The sequence below is a fragment of the Bombina bombina genome, chromosome 5 (assembly GCF_027579735.1).
Source record: "Bombina bombina isolate aBomBom1 chromosome 5, aBomBom1.pri, whole genome shotgun sequence".
NCBI classification, from domain to species: Eukaryota; Metazoa; Chordata; class Amphibia; order Anura; family Bombinatoridae; genus Bombina; species Bombina bombina.
The window spans coordinates 814,133,410-814,150,673 of record NC_069503.1 but is presented as its reverse complement, the minus strand read 5'-3'; the positions used below and the strand labels follow the sequence as shown (position 1 = coordinate 814,150,673).

Genomic DNA, 17,264 nt, shown 5'->3' with positions numbered 1-17,264 from the left:
TATAACTATGGCTAATACTTGTGTAATGTTTGTATTAGCTGTATATAAACTGTTTCAAATGGCACTTGAAAGTACAATCTAAAATTATTGATATAAAAAAAAGCAATAAATTAATTCAAATTCAAACTTTGTAATGAACACTCTCACAATTTCCTATGGTGTCAAACTTACATAGAACGCTCAAAAGCATACAACAATTACACACAAAATGTCTCACAGTTCAAACCACAAAGGTCTGAATACCCTTAAATCAGTATGAGTATAAATATAAATGTTTACAGGACCTGGTGCTGCTGTTTACCGGTGGTGTTCTGAGTGCCGCCCGGAGTGTGATAGAATCCAAAAATCTGTTAAAAAACAAAGCGCAACCAGATTCAAGTGCAGGTGTATAAGATATGACACATCACGCTATTAAGTTGCACTTACAGTGTTGACAAATTTATTGGGCACTACAACATATCCAAATTTACAAGATCGGGATGTGGCAAAACACAGTCCGCATAGAAACAACGGCTCTATCCTTCTTCCAAGTGAGTCTCCGAATACCGTACTCACTACGTGTGTGATGGTGTCCTTTGCGGGCTTCCATACTTGCGGCGTAGATTGCAATAGCCGTGCTTGAACGAAGCATACACAATGTCCTGCAAGAGACTACGGATCCTCAAACAGCTCACAATTGGCCTCAATATAGCCCTATAACTTGCAAAAAAAGCAAAAAAGCATGTAAACACTGGGGGCGCGATCCGATATATATCGTAGTTTGCGGCGCAAGCAAGGGAACCCTGCCGCCCGTAGTTTCAGCTCGCAACTCGAGCTATCCCATATACGGCGCCGTCAGATGCTAAAGTGCTGTAAGTCTGACAAACCAGCGATGTCCAGAAATCTGCGTAAGTACAAATTTCTGGAGTCGCCAGTGACTTACGGCACTTTAGAAACTGCCGGCGCCTACAAAACCTGACTACGTTATGAAATCACCCGTACTGTCTAACACGCCTCCCAAACATAGCCCGACACGTATAACCCTCTATCCGCTATCCCCCCTCACTCTCCTAATAATAAATGCATTAACCCCTAAACTGCCGCTCCAGGACCCCGCCGCCACCTAATAAAGTTATTAACCCGTAAACCGCGGCTCCCGGACCCCGCCGCCACCTACATTAACTACCCCCTAATGTGAGCCCCTATAACGCCGCCAGCTATATTACCTACCCCCTAATGTGAGCTCCTACCCCGCCACCAGCTATATTAAAATTATTAACCCCTAATCTAATCCTCCTACCCCGCCGCCAGCTATATTAAATTAATTAACCCCTATTCTAATCCCCCTACACCGCCGCCACCTATATTAAATTAACTAACCCCTAAAATACTAAACTATCCCTACCACTAAACCTAAGTCTAACCCTACAAATAGCCCTGAAAAGGGCTTTTTGCGTGGCATTACCCCAAAGTAAACAGCTCTATTGCCAGCCCTTAAAAGGGCTTTTTGCGGGCCATGCCCCAAAGAAATAAGCTCTTTTACCAGCCCTTAAAAGGGCTTTTGGCGGGGCATTGTCACAAAGAAATCAGCTCTTTTGCCTATAATCTAAATCCCACTATACCGCCGCCACCTATAATAAATGCATTACCCCCTAATCTAAATCCCCCTACACCGCCGCCACCTATAATAAATGTATTACCCCCTAATCTAATCCCCCTACACCGCCGCCACCTATATTAAATAGATTACCCCCTAATCTAATCCCCCTACACTGCCGCCACCTATATTAAATAGATTAACCCCTAATCTAATCCTCCTACACCGCCGCCAGCTATATTAACTATATTAACCCTAATTATATTAGGGTTAATATAGTTAATATAGTTATTATATTATACATTAACTATATTAACCCTAATTATATTAGGGTTAATATAGTTAATATCGTTTTTATATTATATATATATATTAAACTAGTACTAAAGCCCGTGTACACGGGCCATTTTTTTCAGAACAGCGGTCCCACCCCTTGCTCTCTCCCCCCTTTCTTTTGCTCTCTCTTCCCCCCTCTCTTTTGCTTTCTTTCCCCCCTCTCTTTTGCTTTCTCTCCCCCCTCTCTTTTGCTTTCTCTCCCCCCTCTCCTTTGTTCTCTCTCTCTCCCCTCTTTTGCTCTCTCTCCCCCCTCTTTGGCTCCCCCCCCATTGGCTCTCCCCCCCCTCTTTGGCTCCCCCCCCCTCTTTGGCTCTCCCCCCCCTCTTTGGCTCTCTCCCCTCTTTTGCTCTCTCTCCTCTTTGGCTCTCTCTCTCCCCTCTTTGGCTCCCCCCCCCTTTGGCTCTCTCTCCCCCCTCTTTGGCTCTCTCTCCCCCCTCTTTGGCTCTCTCTCCCCCCTCTTTGGCTCTCTCTCCTCTTTGGCTCTCTCTCTCCCCCCTCTTTGGCTCTCTCCTCCCCTTTGGCTCCCCCCTCCCCTTTGGCTCTCCCCCCCCTCTTTTGCTCTCCCCTCCCCTCTTTGGCTCTCTCCCCCCTCTTTTGTTCTCTCCCCCCTCTTTGGCTCTCTCCCCCCCCTCTTTGGCTCTCCCCCCCCCTCTTTGGCTCTGCCCCCCCTCTTTGGCTCTCTCTCCCCCCTCTTTGTCTCTCTCCCCTCTTTTGCTCTCCTCTTTGGCTCTCTTTCCTCTTTGGCTCTCTCTCTCCCCCCTCTTTGGCTCTCCCCCCCTTTAGCTCTCTCCCCCCCCCCCTCTTTGGCTCTCTCTCCCCCCTCTTTGGCTCTCTCTCCCCCCTCTTTGGCTCTCTCTCCTTTTTGGCTCTTTTTCCTCTTTGGCTCTCTCTCTCCCCCCTCTTTGGCTCTCCCCCCTTCTCTTTGGCTCTCCCCCCCTTCTCTTTGGCTCTCTGCCCCCCCTTCTCTTTGGCTCTCTGCCCCCCCCCTTCTCTTTGGCTCTCTCTCCCCCCCCTTCTCTTTGGCTCTCTGTCCCCCCTTCTCTTTGGCTCTCTGCCCCCCCCTTCTCTTTGGCTCTCTGCCCCCCCTTCTCTTTGGCTCTCTGCCCCCCCCCCCTTCTCTTTGGCTCTCTGCCCCCCCCTTCTCTTTGGCTCTCTGCCCCCCCTTCTCTTTGGCTCTCTGCCCCCCCCCCTTCTCTTTGGCTCTCTGCCCCCCCCTTCTCTTTGGCTCTCTGCCCCCCCCTTCTCTTTGGCTCTCTGCCCCTCCCCATCTCTTTGGCTCTCTGCCCCCCCCTTCTCTTTGGCTCTCTGCCCCCCCCTTCTCTTTGGCTCTCTGCCCCCCCCTTCTCTTTGGCTCTCTGCCCCCCCCGCCTTCTCTTTGGCTCTCTGCCCCCCCCCTTCTCTTTGGCTCTCTGCCCCCCCTTCTCTTTGGCTCTCTGCCCCCCCCTTCTCTTTGTCTCTCTGCCCCCCCTTCTCTTTGGCTCTCTGCCCCCCCTTCTCTTTGGCTCTCTGCCCCCCCCTTCTCTTTGGCTCTCTGCCCCCCCCCCCTTCTCTTTGGCTCTCTGCCCCCCCCCCTTCTCTTTGGCTCTCTGCCCCCCCCCTTCTCTTTGGCTCTCTGCCCCCCTCCTTCTCTTTGGCTCTCTGCCCCCCCCCTTCTCTTTGGCTCTCTGCCCCCCCCCTTCTCTTTGGCTCTCTGCCCCCCCCCTTCTCTTTGGCTCTCTGCCCCCCCTTCTCTTGGCTCTCTGCCCCCCCTTCTCTTTGGCTCTCTGCCCCCCCCTTCTCTTTGGCTCTCTGCCCCCCCCTTCTGTTTGGCTCTCTGCCCCCCCCCCCTTCTCTTTGGCTCTCTGCCCCCCCTTCTCTTTGGCTCTCTGCCCCCCCTTCTCTTTGGCTCTCTGCCCCCCCTTCTCTTTGGCTCTCTGCCCCCCCCTTCTCTTTGGCTCTCTGCCCCCCCCCTTCTCTTTGGCTCTCTGCCCCCCCCCTTCTCTTTGGCTCTCTACCCCCCTTCTCTTTGGCTCTCTGCCCCCCCTTCTCTTTGGCTCTCTGCCCCCACCCTTCTCTTTGGCTCTCTGCCCCCCCTTCTCTTTGGCTCTCCGCCCCCCCCTTCTCTTTGGCTCTCTGCCCCCCCCCTTCTCTTTGGCTCTCTGCCCCCCCTCCTGCTCCCTCTCTGGCTCTGTCTTCGCGGGACCCCGCCCGGCCACGCCCCATCGCGGCAACACCCGCCCGGCCACGCCCCTCGCGACGCCCGGCCACGCCCCTCGCGACACCCGGCCACGCCCCTCGCGACGCTCCCGTCGGCCACAAACAGCTGTGAGGTCTGGGGAGCGCGTTGCCGCTTCTCACGCAGCAGACCTCACAGCTGTTGAGTAGCTCGCGCTCCCTATCTCACAGCTGCTTGTATGCTGTGTACCTCGCGCTCCCAATCTGTCAGCTGTCAGCTATGCCGAGGTGCGCGAGAATAGAATCTAAGGCCAAGTGTTTGTCTGTACTGCGCATGACGGCTTCAGACAAACACTTGTCTTTTATAATATAGGATATAATAACCCTATCTAACTCTAACACCCCTAACTAAATTCTTATTAAATTAAATCTAATTAATATTAATATTATTAATTAAAATATTCCTATTTAAATCTAAATACTTACCTATAAAATAAACCCTAAAATAGCTACAATGTAATTAATAATTACATTGTAGCTATTTTAGGGTTTATATTTATTTTACAGGTAACTTGGTATTTATTTTAACTAGGTACAATGGATATTAAATAGTTAATAACTATTTAATAGCTACCTAGTTAAAATAATTACCAATTTACCTGTAAAATAAATCCTAACCTAAGTTACAAATACACCTATACTATCAATAAATTAAATAAACTACAAATATCTAAACTAAAATACAATTAAATAAACTACAAAAAAAGCAAACACTAAATTACAAAAAATAAAAAAAGATTACAAGAATTTTAAGATAATTAAACCTATTCTAAGCCCCCTAATAAAATAACAAAGCCCCCCAAAATAAAAAAATTCCCTACCCTAATCTAAATTTAAAAAGTTAACAGCTCTATTACATTACCAGCCCTTAAAAGGGCTTTTTGCGGGGCATGCCCCAAAGAAATCAGCTCTTTTGCCTGTAAAGAACCAATCAGCCAATCGGATTGAACTTGAATCTGATTGGCTTATTCAATCAGCCAATCAGATTTTTCCTATCTTAATTCTGATTGGCTGATAGAATCCTATCAGCCAATCGGAATTCGATGGACACCATCTTGGATGACATCATTTAAAGGAACCTCATTCGTCGGTAAGTCGTCGTGCCGGATGGATGTTCCGCATCGGAGGAACGAAGAAAGAAGATTGAAGATGCCGCTTGATTGAAGACATAGCCCGGATGGAAGACTTCTGCTCTGCCGCTTGATTGAAGACATCGCCCGGATGGAAGACTTCTTCTTTGCCGCTTGATTGAAGACATCGCCCGAATGGAAGACTTCTTCTCTGCCGCTTGATTGAAGACATCACCTCGGATTGGATGAAGAGTTCGGCCCGGCTGGGTGAAGACAAGGTAGGGAGATCTTCAGGGGGGTAGTGTTAGGTTTATTTAAGGGGGGTTTGGGTTAGAGTAGGGGTATGTGGGTGGTGGGTTGTAATGTTGGGGGTGGTATTGTGGGTTTTTTTACAGGCAAAAGAGCTGATTTCTTTGGGGCATGCCCAGCAAAAAGCCCTTTTAAGGGCTGGTAAGGTAAAAGAGCTGTTAACTTTTTTAATTTAGATTAGGGTAGGGAATTTTTTTTATTTTGGGGGGCTTTGTTATTTTATTAGGGGGCTTAGAATAGGTGTAATTAGCTCAAAATTCTTGTAATCTTTTTTTATTTTTTTGTAATTTAGTGTTAGTTTTTTTTTGTAATTTAGTTTAGTTTATTTAATTGTATTTTAGTTTAGATATTTGCAGTTTATTTAATTTATTGATAGTGTAGGTGTATTTGTAACTTAGGTTAGGATTTACTTTAAAGGTAAATTGGTAATTATTTTAACTAGGTTTAGGGGTTAATACATTTAATATAGCTGGCGGCGGGGTAGGGGGATTAGATTAGGGGTTAATAATTTTAATATAGCTGGCGGCAGGGTAGGAGCTCACATTAGGGGGTAGTTTAATGTAGCTGGCGGCGGTGTAAGGGGCTCACATTAGGGGGTAGTTTAATGTAGCTGGCGGCGGTGTAAGGGGCTCACATTAGGGGGTAGTTTAATGTAGCTGGCGGCGGTGTAAGGGGCTCACATTAGGGGGTAGTTTAATGTAGTTGGCGGCGGTGTAAGGGGCTCACATTAGGGGGTAGTTTAATGTAGCTGGCGGCGGGGTAGGAGCTCACATTAGGGGGTATGTAATGTAGCTGGCGGCAGTGTAGGCGATCACATTAGGGGGTTATACTTTTAATGTAGGTGGTGCCGGGGTCCGGGAGCAGCGGTTTAGGGGTTAAATACTTTATTAGGGATTGCGGCGGGGGATCGCGGTTGACAGGTAGATAGACATTGCGCATGCGTTAGGTGTTAGGTTTTATTTAGCAGGTAGTTTAGGGAGTTACGGGGCTCCAATAGACAGCGTAAGGCTTACTACGGCTGCATTTTGTGGCGAGGTGAAAATGGAGTAAGTCCTTACGGTGTATATTGGATACCAAACTGGCCGGGTTTGGTATACCTGTCTATGGCCCAAAAAACTACGGGCAAAGGCAGAAATATACGAGCGTAACTTCTAGGTTACGCCGTATATAGGATACCAAACCCGTGCAAATTTTGGCGTTGCCGGCTTCTGCGGGCGACGCTGTATATCAGATCGAGGCCTGGGTGTTTTTAAACTCAGGACAAAATTTTGAATCTATTTAGCAGTTTGTTTCATTAGCTTTTGTAGATGAATAAAAGATTTTTCAAGTAAAAGTCAAAAAACGTTTTTTTTATCAATTTTTTAAAAAGTTAATTATATGACATGATACAAATAATGGTATGTAAAGAAAGCCCTTCTTGTCCTGAAAAAAACCCAATATATAATATGTATGGGAACTGTAATGAGAGAGAGGAAAATTACAGCTTAAAAAAAACACAACAAAAGTGTTAAAACAGACCTGGTCCTTAAGGGTTAAGAGACACAAATGTCAAAATTAAACTTTCATGATTCAGATTGAGCAGGCAATTTGAAACAACTTTCCAATTCACTTCCATTATAAAAATGTGCACAATCTTTTTATATGCACACTTTTTGAGACACAAGCTCCTACTGAGCATGTGCAAGATTCACAGAATATATGTATACGCATTTGTGATTGGTTGATGGCTGTCACGTGATATAAGGGGGAGGGGAAACAGAAGTGACTGAAATTTTTCAGACAAAAAATCTTTAACTCATTTGAAATTCAGAATAAATGCTTTTGCATTGTGTTTTTATAATGTACTTGTTGATTATGCAGTTCCATTGTATTTACTGGTCCTGTAAGGAATGATTTTAAGAACACAGGGGGAAATAAGAGGCAGGAAAGCTATTAAATGTAAAAAATCTGATAATCTATATTATTGGATTTGATAGTTAAAGCAATATGACATAAATAATTGTAGCAATAAAAAATTGATGTAGCCAGTAATGGCTCAGTATACTGATGACAGGGATAGTGCTATCTCCATTTAACCTAATTAAATTGGTAAAGGTTCTGTTTTTTGCTAGGGGCTGATCACAATTTTGTGCTTGTTTTTGGTAGATAATTTAGAATTTCAAGCAGTATTGTCATTATGTATTTCCTGTGATCGCATTTCTGAAAGTAGGTTATACTAATATTACTTGTTCTTCACATTGATTCTCAATCTTCATACTGTCTCATGTACATGGCCACTGAAGCTTTTTTTCTCTTTACAAATATGGTGGTGGCCTTTCCAAGATGGACCTTCGCACATGATAGTGCCATGCAGTTACACTGTGATGTCTGACTCTCCTCATTTTAAAAATTAGCGGCACATTCCCTTTATTAAATTAGAATATTTTGTATTGTAATTGTGTATAACAGAAAAATGACATATCGCTTGTGTGTGTGTGTCATATACAATTCATAGAAAGCTGTATAAGTAAATAGCTGCATAGTGGAAAACAGGAAATTCTCGTGTGCACTTGAACATATACTAAGAAGTCATTTCTAACACTGTGATTTTTTTTTTAAATATATGTAAAAATAAATTATTCTTTTCCAGCCATACTGATTCGGTTTGTATTAATCAGTGCTTGCAGGATTCAGATTGATATCAGCGGTGCTTATCCTTTGGCAGCTGACCCAGTACATATCTGGGAAGGGATCTTCTATATAATCTCTGAGTTCATTTTATTCTGTAGCATGGGTGTGAGCTTGCTTCACATGAAAACCATAGGGATAATGCAATAAAATATGTAGCTGCTGATGAGTCACTGCCCTTGAGAATGTTATTATACTAGCATTAACAAATTAAAATAAATACATTTTATACTAACCTACCTTTTGCCTGGGGGTGCATAAGCTTGAGAGAATTTTATCTGGTCTAACCGTCCTCCTCTAATTATTTATTTATTTGTATTGGGTCATCATGGAAATTAAAAATTTTGGCTTATGTGTGCTTTATCACTAATATCACTAATCAGGGCAGCCATCAGGGGGTGGTGTGGAAAGCAGCTGGAAGCGATCCTGCTCGCTTCCAGCTGCTTTCCGGTTATTGCAGTGATGCCTCGATATGGAGGCATCCTGCAATAACCCCCCTTGGCCATCCAATGCAGAGAGAGCCACTCTGTGGCCCTCTCTGCACTGGACATCGATGGCCGGTATCGTTGGTGGGTGGGAGCTTACGTGGGAGGCGGGTGGGCGGCCATCGGTGCTCAGTGTGAAGTGGAGGGGGGCGGGATTGGGGGCGGGATCTACGGGGGCGCGCACGGGAGCGCGTGCACGAACCGCTACACTACAGAAAAAAATAAAGTGAAAAGTAAAACTAAGTGTAATTATTACAAATGTAATCTAAGGGATCTGGAAGGGGTTGGGGGTTGGGGGTTGGTCTTGGTGGGGGGGGGGAAGCTACACTATAGAAAAGGGCATTTTTTAAATCAAAAGGCACATTTTTTTACAAAACTGGGTACTGGCAGACAGCTGCCAGTACCCAAGATGGCGCCCATTAAGGCAGAGGGGAAGGGTTAGAGAGCTGTTTGGTGGGGGATCAGTGAGGTTGGGGTCTAAGGGGGGATCCTACACATAAGCATATGTAAATATGCTTTTTTTTTTTCTTTTTTTTTAAAAAGGGCCAAATACCTTTTATTTTAGTACTGGCAGAGTTTCTGCCAGTACTTAAGATGGCGGGGACAATTGTGGGGTGGGGGAGGGAAGAGAGCTTTTTGGGAGGGATCAGGGGGTCTGATGTTTCAGGTGGGAGGCTGAGCTCTACACTAAAGCTAAAATTAACCCTGCAAGCTCCCTACAAGCTACATAATTAACCCCTTCACTGCTAGCCATAATACACGTGTGATGCGCAGCGGCATTTAGAGGCCTTCTAATTACCAAAAAGCAATGCCAAAGCCATATATGTCTGCTATTTCTGAACAAAGGGGATCCCAGAGAAGCATTTACAACCATTTGTGCCATAATTGCACAAGCTGTTTGTAAATAATTTCAGTGAGAAACCTAAAATTGAGAAAACATTAACGTTTTTTTTTAATTTGATCGCATTTGGCGGTGAAATGGTGGCATGAAATATACCAAAATTGGCCTAGATCAATACTTGGGGTTGTCTACTACACTACACTAAAGCTAAAACTACCCCAAAAAGCTCCCTACATGCTCCCTAATTAACCCCTTCACTGCTGGGCATAATACACGTGTGGTGCGCAGTGGCATTTAGCGGCCTTCTAATAACCAAAAAGCAACGCCAAAGTCATATATGTCTGCTATTTCTGAACAAAGGGGATCCCAGAGAAGAATTTACAACCATTTATGCCATAATTGCACAAGCTGTTTGTAAATAATTTAAGTTAGAAACCAAAAGTTTGTGAGAAAATTTGTGAAAAGTGAAAGATTTTTTGTATTTGATTGCATTTGGCGGTGAAATGGTGGCATGAAATATACCAAAATGGGCCTAGATCAATACTTTGGGTTGTCTACTAAAAAAAAATATATACATGTCAATGGCTATTCAGAGATTCCTGAAAGATATCAGGGTTCTAATGTAACTGTCGCTAATTTTGAAAAGAAATGGTTTGGAAATAGCAAAGTGCTACTTGTATTTATGGCCCTATAGTTTACAAAAAAAGTAAAAAATATGTAAACATTGGGTATTTCTAAACTCAGGACAAAATTTAGAAACTATTTAGCATGGGTGTTTTTTGGTGGTTGTAGATGTGTAACAGATTTTGGGGGTCAAAGTTAGAAAAAGTGTGTTTTTTTCCATTTTTTCCTCATATTTTATAATTTTTTTTATAGTAAATTATAAGATATGATGAAAATAATGGTATCTTTAGAAAGTCCATTTTATGGCGAGAAAAACGGTATATAATATGTGTGGGTACAGTAAATGAGTAAGAGGAAAATTACAGCTAAACACAAACACCTCAAAAATGTAAAAATAGCCTTGGTCCCAAACGGACAGAAAATGGAAAAGTGCTGTGGTCATTAAGGGGTTAATATTTATTTTACAGGTAACTTTGTATTTATTTTAACCAGGTACAATAGCTATTAAATAGTTAAGAACTATTTAATAGCTAAAATAGTTAAAATAATTACAAAATTACCTGTAAAATAAATCCTAACCTAAGTTACAATTAAACCTAACACTACACTATCAATAAATAAATTAAATTAAATACCTACAATTACCTACAATTAAACCTAACACTACACTATCAATACATTAATTAAATACAATACCTACAAATAACTACAATTAAATAAACTAACTAAAGTACAAAAAATAAAAAAGAACTAAGTTACAAAAAATAAAAAAATATTTACAAACATAAGAAAAATATTACAACAATTTTAAACTAATTACACCTACTCTAAGCCCCCTAATAAAATAACAAAGACCCCCAAAATAAAAAATGCCCTACCCTATTCTAAATTACTAAAGTTCAAAGCTCTTTTGCCTTACCAGCCCTGAAGAGGGCCCTTTGCGGGGCATGCCCCAAGAAGTTCAGCTCTTTTGCCTGTAAAAAAAAACATACAATACCCCCCCCCAACATTACAACCCACCACCCACATACCCCTAATCTAACCCAAACCCCCCTTAAATAAACCTAACACTAAGCCCCTGAAGATCATCCTACCTTGTCTTCACCTCACCGGGTATCACCGATCGGTCCTGGCTCCAAAATCTTCATCTAAGCCCAAGCGGGGGCTGGCGATCCATCATCCGGTGGCTGAAGAGGTCCAGAAGAGGCTCCAAAGTTTTCATCCTATCCAGGAAGAAGAGTAGATCCGGACCGGCAACCATCATCTTCCAAGCGGCATCTTCTATCTTCATCCGATGAGGACCGGCTCCATCCTGAAGACCTCCACCGCAGACCCATCTTCATCCGGCGACGTCCAACTGAAGAATGACGGTTCCTTAAGGGACGTCATCCAAGATGGCGTCCCTCGAATTCCGATTGGCTGATCAGATTCTATCAGCCAATCGGAATTAAGGTAGGAATATTCTGATTGGCTGATGGAATCAGCCAATCAGAATCAAGATCAATCCGATTGGCTGATCCAATCAGCCAATCAGATTGAGCTCGCATTCTATTGGCTGATCGGAACAGCCAATAGAATGCGAGCTCAATCTGATTGGCTGATTGGATCAGCCAATCGGATTGAACTTGATTCTGATTGGGTGATTCCATCAGCCAATCAGAATATTCCTACCTTAATTCCGATTGGCTGATAGAATCCTATCAGCCAATCGGAATTTGAGGGACGCCATCTTGGATGACGTCCCTTAAAGGAACCGTCATTCTTCAGTTGGACGTCGCTGGATGAAGATGGGTCCGCGGTGGAGGTCTTCAGGATGGAGCCGGTCCTCATCGGATGAAGATAGAAGATGCCGCTTGGAAGATGATGGTTGCCGGTCCGGATCTACTCTTCTTCCCGGATAGGATGAAGAATTTGGAGCCTCTTCTGGACCTCTTCAGCCACCGGATGATGGATCGCCAGCCCCCGCTTGGGTTGGATGAAGATTTTGGAGCCAGGACCGATCGGTGATACCCGGTGGGGTGAAGACAAGGTAGGATGATCTTCAGGGGCTTAGTGTTAGGTTTATTTAAGGGGGGTTTGGGTTAGATTAGGGGTATGTGGGTGGTGGGTTGTAATGTTGGGGGGGGTATTGTATGTTTTTTTTTACAGGCAAAAGAGCTGAACTTCTTGGGGCATGCCCCGCAAAGGGCCCTGTTCAGGGCTGGTAAGGTAAAAGAGCTTTGAACTTTAGTAATTTAGAATAGGGTAGGGCATTTTTTATTTTGGGGGTCTTTGTTATTTTATTAGGGGGCTTAGAGTAGGTGTAATTCGTTTAAAATCGTTGTAATATTTTTCTTATGTTTGTAAATATTTTTTTATTTTTTGTAACTTAGTTCTTTTTTATTTTTTGTACTTTAGTTAGTTTATTTCATTGTAGTTATTTGTAGGTATTGTATTTAATTAATGTATTGATAGTGTAGTGTTAGGTTTAATTGTAGGTAATTGTAGATATTTTATTTAATTAATTTAATGATAGTATAGTGTTAGGTTTAATTGTAACTTAGGTTAGGATTTATTTTACAGGTAATTTTGTAATTATTTTAGCTATTAAATAGTTCTTAACTATTTAATAGCTATTGTACCTGGTTAAAATAAATACAAAGTTACCTGTAAAATAAATATTAATCCTAAAATAGCTATAATATAATTATAATTAATATTGTAGCTATATTAGGATTTATTTTACAGGTAAGTATTTAGCTTTAAATAGGAATAATTTATTTAATAAGAGTTAATTAATTTCGTTAGATTTAAACTATATTTAAGTTAGGGGGGGTGTTAGTGTTAGGGTTAGACTTAGCTTTAGGGGTTAAAAAAATTATTAGAATAGCGGTGAGCTCCGGTCGGCAGATTAGGGGTTAATAATTGAAGTTAGGTGTCGGCGATGTTAGGGAGGGCAGATTAGGGGTTAATACTATTTATTATAGGGTTAGTGAGGCAGATTAGGGGTTAATAACTATATTATAGTAGCGGTGCAGTCCGCTCGGCAGATTAGGGGTTAATAAGTGTAGGCAGGTGGAGGCGACGTTGAGGGGGGCAGATTAGGGGTTAATAAATATAATATAGGGGTCGGCGGTGTTAGGGGCAGCAGATTAGGGGTACATAAGGATAACGTAGGTGGCGGTCGGCAGATTAGGGGTTAATTATTGTAGGTAGCTGGCTGCGACGTTGTGGGGGGCAGGTTAGGGGTTAATAAATATAATATAGGGGTCGGCGGTGTTAGGGGCAGAAGATTAGGGGTACATAAGGATAACGTAGGTGGCGGTCGGCAGATTAGGGGTTAAAAAATGTAATCGAGTGGCGGCGATGTGGGGGGGGCCTCGGTTTAGGGATACATAGGTAGTTTATGGGTGTTAGTGTACTTTAGAGCGCAGTAGTTAAGAGCTTTATGAACTGGCGTTGGCCCAGAAAGCTCTTAACTACTGACTTTTTTCTGCGGCTGGAGTTTTGTCGTTAGAATTCTAACGCTCACTTCAGACACGACTCTAAATACCGGAGTTAGAAAAATCCCATTGAAAAGATAGGATACGCAATTGACGTAAGGGGATCTGCGGTATGGAAAAGTCGTGGCTGAAAAGTGAGCGTTAGACCCTTTTTTGAGTGACTCCAAATACCGGAGGTAGCCTAAAACCAGCGTTAGGAGCCTCTAACGCTGGTTTTCACGGCTACCGCCAAACTCCAAATCTAGGCCTTAATTTGTAGTCATTTTGTCTGTTATATCTGAAAGAGACATTTTAAAATGTATTAGTTTTTTTCTTCTTTTTATAAAATGGGTGTTTCTTTACCGAAATAATTGTTTTTGAGGCATGTCACTGTCTATCAATAAAGCAGATTTCTGCTTTATCACCCAATGAGCAATCAGTCCTTAAAGGGACATGAAACCACAAAAGTTCCTTTCATGATTCAGATAGAACATATAATTTTAAACAACTTTCCAATGTACTTATATTATACAATTTGCTTTATTCTCTTGTTATCCTTTGCTAAAGGAACAACATTACACTACTGGCAGCTACTGAACACATCTAGTTAGGTAATCACAAGAGACAAAGGTGTGCAGGCACCAATAAGAAGCTAGTTCCCACTAGTGTAGGATATGTACATATTATTTTTCAACAAGGAATACAAAGAGAAGAAAGCACATTTAAAAATAGAAGTTCATTTGAAAGTATCTTAAAATTGCATGCTCTATCTGAATCATGCAAGACTATCACTTTAATAACAGCAACATTCCCTGTATGCCACTTGTTGTAAGGTTCTTCCAGGGCTGTAAGAGAGTGATTCTCATCACCAGCTGTTTCTGCATGCGTCAGTGCAGCAAGACCTGCAAGTTAAAGCCCACTTGTCCATCATCTTCCACTTAGCTTTTGAATAAAATAAACAGATTCAAAGGGACAGTAAACATCATGACATTTTAATATAAAATATTAGTAATGCACAATAAAACAACTTTGTAATAAATAATTATTTATTTTGCTCTCTTTTCATGTAATGTAGCTCTGATATTAATATATTTTCTAAACCTCAGAACCAAAAATGCCCACTGCAGACTCCTCAAGCCTAACCCTGCTACATACATTTCCATTGTTAGCTTAGCAAATGTACTACATTGCAGTTTATACTAGTTATGTTTTTACTTAGCTGATATGTTATTCTTTGGCTAGAAAACTGAAATATTCGATCATTACAAGGTGTTTAGTATTCGTTTAAAGGGACAGTCTACACCAGAATTGTTATTGTTTAAAAATATAGATAATCCCTTAATTACCCATTCCTCAGTTTTGCATAACCAACACTGTTATATTAATATATGTTTTACCTCTTTGATTACCTTGTGTCTAAGCCTCTGCAGACTGCCCCCTATCTCAGTGCTTTTGACAGACATGCAGTTTAGCAAATCAGTTCAGACTCCTAAATAACTCCACAGGAGTAAGCACAATGTTATCTATATGACACACATGACCTAGTACTGTCTAACTGTGAAAAACTTTCAAAATGCTTTGAGCTAAGAGGCGGTTTTCAATGGTTTAGAAATGAGTTTGAGCCTATCTAGGTTTAGCTTTTCAAAAATACCACCAAGGGAACAAAGCAAATTGTATGATAAAAGTAAATTGGAAAGTTTTTTAAAATTGCATGCCCTATCTGAATCATGAAAGTTTGATTTTGACAAGACTGTCCCTTTAATTGTTTCATGCAAAAAAATATAAAGATGTTTACACGTTTAAATAGTGCTCTGCCATATGCAAGATAGAATTATTAAGATGTCACTTTATCTTTAACAGTACATATAGTCACAAGCGTCTCTAATTTACCAATATAGTCCTTATATCAGTGCATAAATATGCAGTTGTAATGAAACATCATAAAAAGTCATTCTGTCATTTATTTAAGATTTTTCTGTACTAGGTGCTTCAATGCTGCTAAATATTTGTATAACAATTAATTCACACTATTGCCTTATTTCATTGTCCTTGAAACTGCTCAGTTCTAAATGTCTGAGCAGCCCAATTTGTCAAAATAAACATTCTCTGTTTTATAATATTCTATTTTACTGTGCATCTCTTGTTATATAAATAATAAAACATATGTTTGTACTAAGCTTACCTGTAACAAACTGCTGCTTAAATATATGTAGAAGTCCCATAGGTATACAAGCACTTTATGCTTTGTGGGGATTGTAGAAAGCCTATATTTGTATTACTCTTGGTACTAACGTGTGTTTATCCACTTATGCCATGTGAGTAATCCACTTCCTGGCAAGAGCCTACACAAGCACATAATATTGTCTGGCAGCAACAACAGCTGCTGTAAACCCCTGAGTCAAGTTTGCAAGTTCATTTAAGCAGAGTCTGCTGTAAAGTAACTTATGTTGGCAAATAGCCACATCTCAGATAAACAAGACCTCCTCTACCAGCTGACAAAGTACTGTAGTTATAAAAACGTCTATAACTGTCTTTAAAGGGACAGTCTTCACCAAAATGTTTCTTATTTAAAAAGATAGATAATCCCTTTATTACCCATTCCCCGTTTTTGCATAACCAACACAGCTACATTAATATACTTTTTACCTCTGTGATTACCTTGTATCTAAGCCTTTGCAGACAGCCTCCTTATCTAAGTGCCTTTGACAGACATGCAGTGTAGTCAATCAGTAAAGACTCCTAAATAACTTCACGCAAGTGAGCACAATGTTATCTATATGACACACATGAACTAGTACTGTCTAACTGTGAAAAACTTTCAAAATGCTCTGAGCTAGGAGGCGGTTTTCAACTGTTTAGAAATCAGTTTGAGCCTAGCTAGGTTTAGCTTTTCAAAAATACCACCAAGGGAACAAAGCAAATTTGATGATAAAAGTAAATTGGAAAGTTGTTTAAAATTGCATGCCCTATCTGAATCATGAAGGTTTAGTTTTGACTTTACTGTCCCTTTAATGCACTGGTAGCACTGCTGTTTAAATGGTAAACCGTGAGCTTTAAGTTACCCTCTTCAAGGTGAGAGAGCATAATGTAGAGATGAACTATAATAGTTGTTTATTTTAATATGTGGAAGTTTTAGGGTGTGATGGCAGGAACGGCCTGCCTAGGAAATACAGCAATTTCTGGTTTTATTGCAGGGCACACATGCATTTGTTAAAGAGCGTGCACTTGCTCTGTCACTACATGTGGGACACACACTTGCACTACACCAGGGAGCTCATGCTTGCAATATGTCAAGGAGCGCACACTTGCACTACATAAGGAGCACACACATTACCTGAGGGTGACACACTTGCATTATATCAGGGGGCACACATTTGCACTACATGAGAGAGAACAAACTTGCATTACATGATAGAGCACACACTTGCATTATATCAGGGGGCACACATTTGCATTACATGAGAGAGAACAAACTTGCATTACATGATAGAGCACACACTTGCATTACATGATAGAGCACACACTTGCATTACATGATAGAGCACACACTTGCATTACATGATAGAGCACACACTTGCATTACATGATAGAGCACACACTTGCATTACATGATAGAGCACACACTTGCATTACATGAAAGAGCACACACTTGCATTACATGATAGAGCACACACTTGCATT

The 17,264-nt window shown here is 41.8% G+C and overlaps 1 long non-coding RNA gene across 1 annotated transcript; it reads right to left on the bottom strand.

Annotated features, from left to right (window-relative positions):
- Positions 1 to 416: 416 nt before the first annotated feature.
- Positions 417 to 15,838, bottom strand: LOC128659515 (uncharacterized). The gene is made up of 2 exons (XR_008402415.1): positions 15,766 to 15,838; positions 417 to 699 (listed from the first exon to the last, which is right to left on the bottom strand). It is a non-coding gene; the product is annotated as an uncharacterized LOC128659515 (long non-coding RNA).
- Positions 15,839 to 17,264: the final 1,426 nt, after the last annotated feature.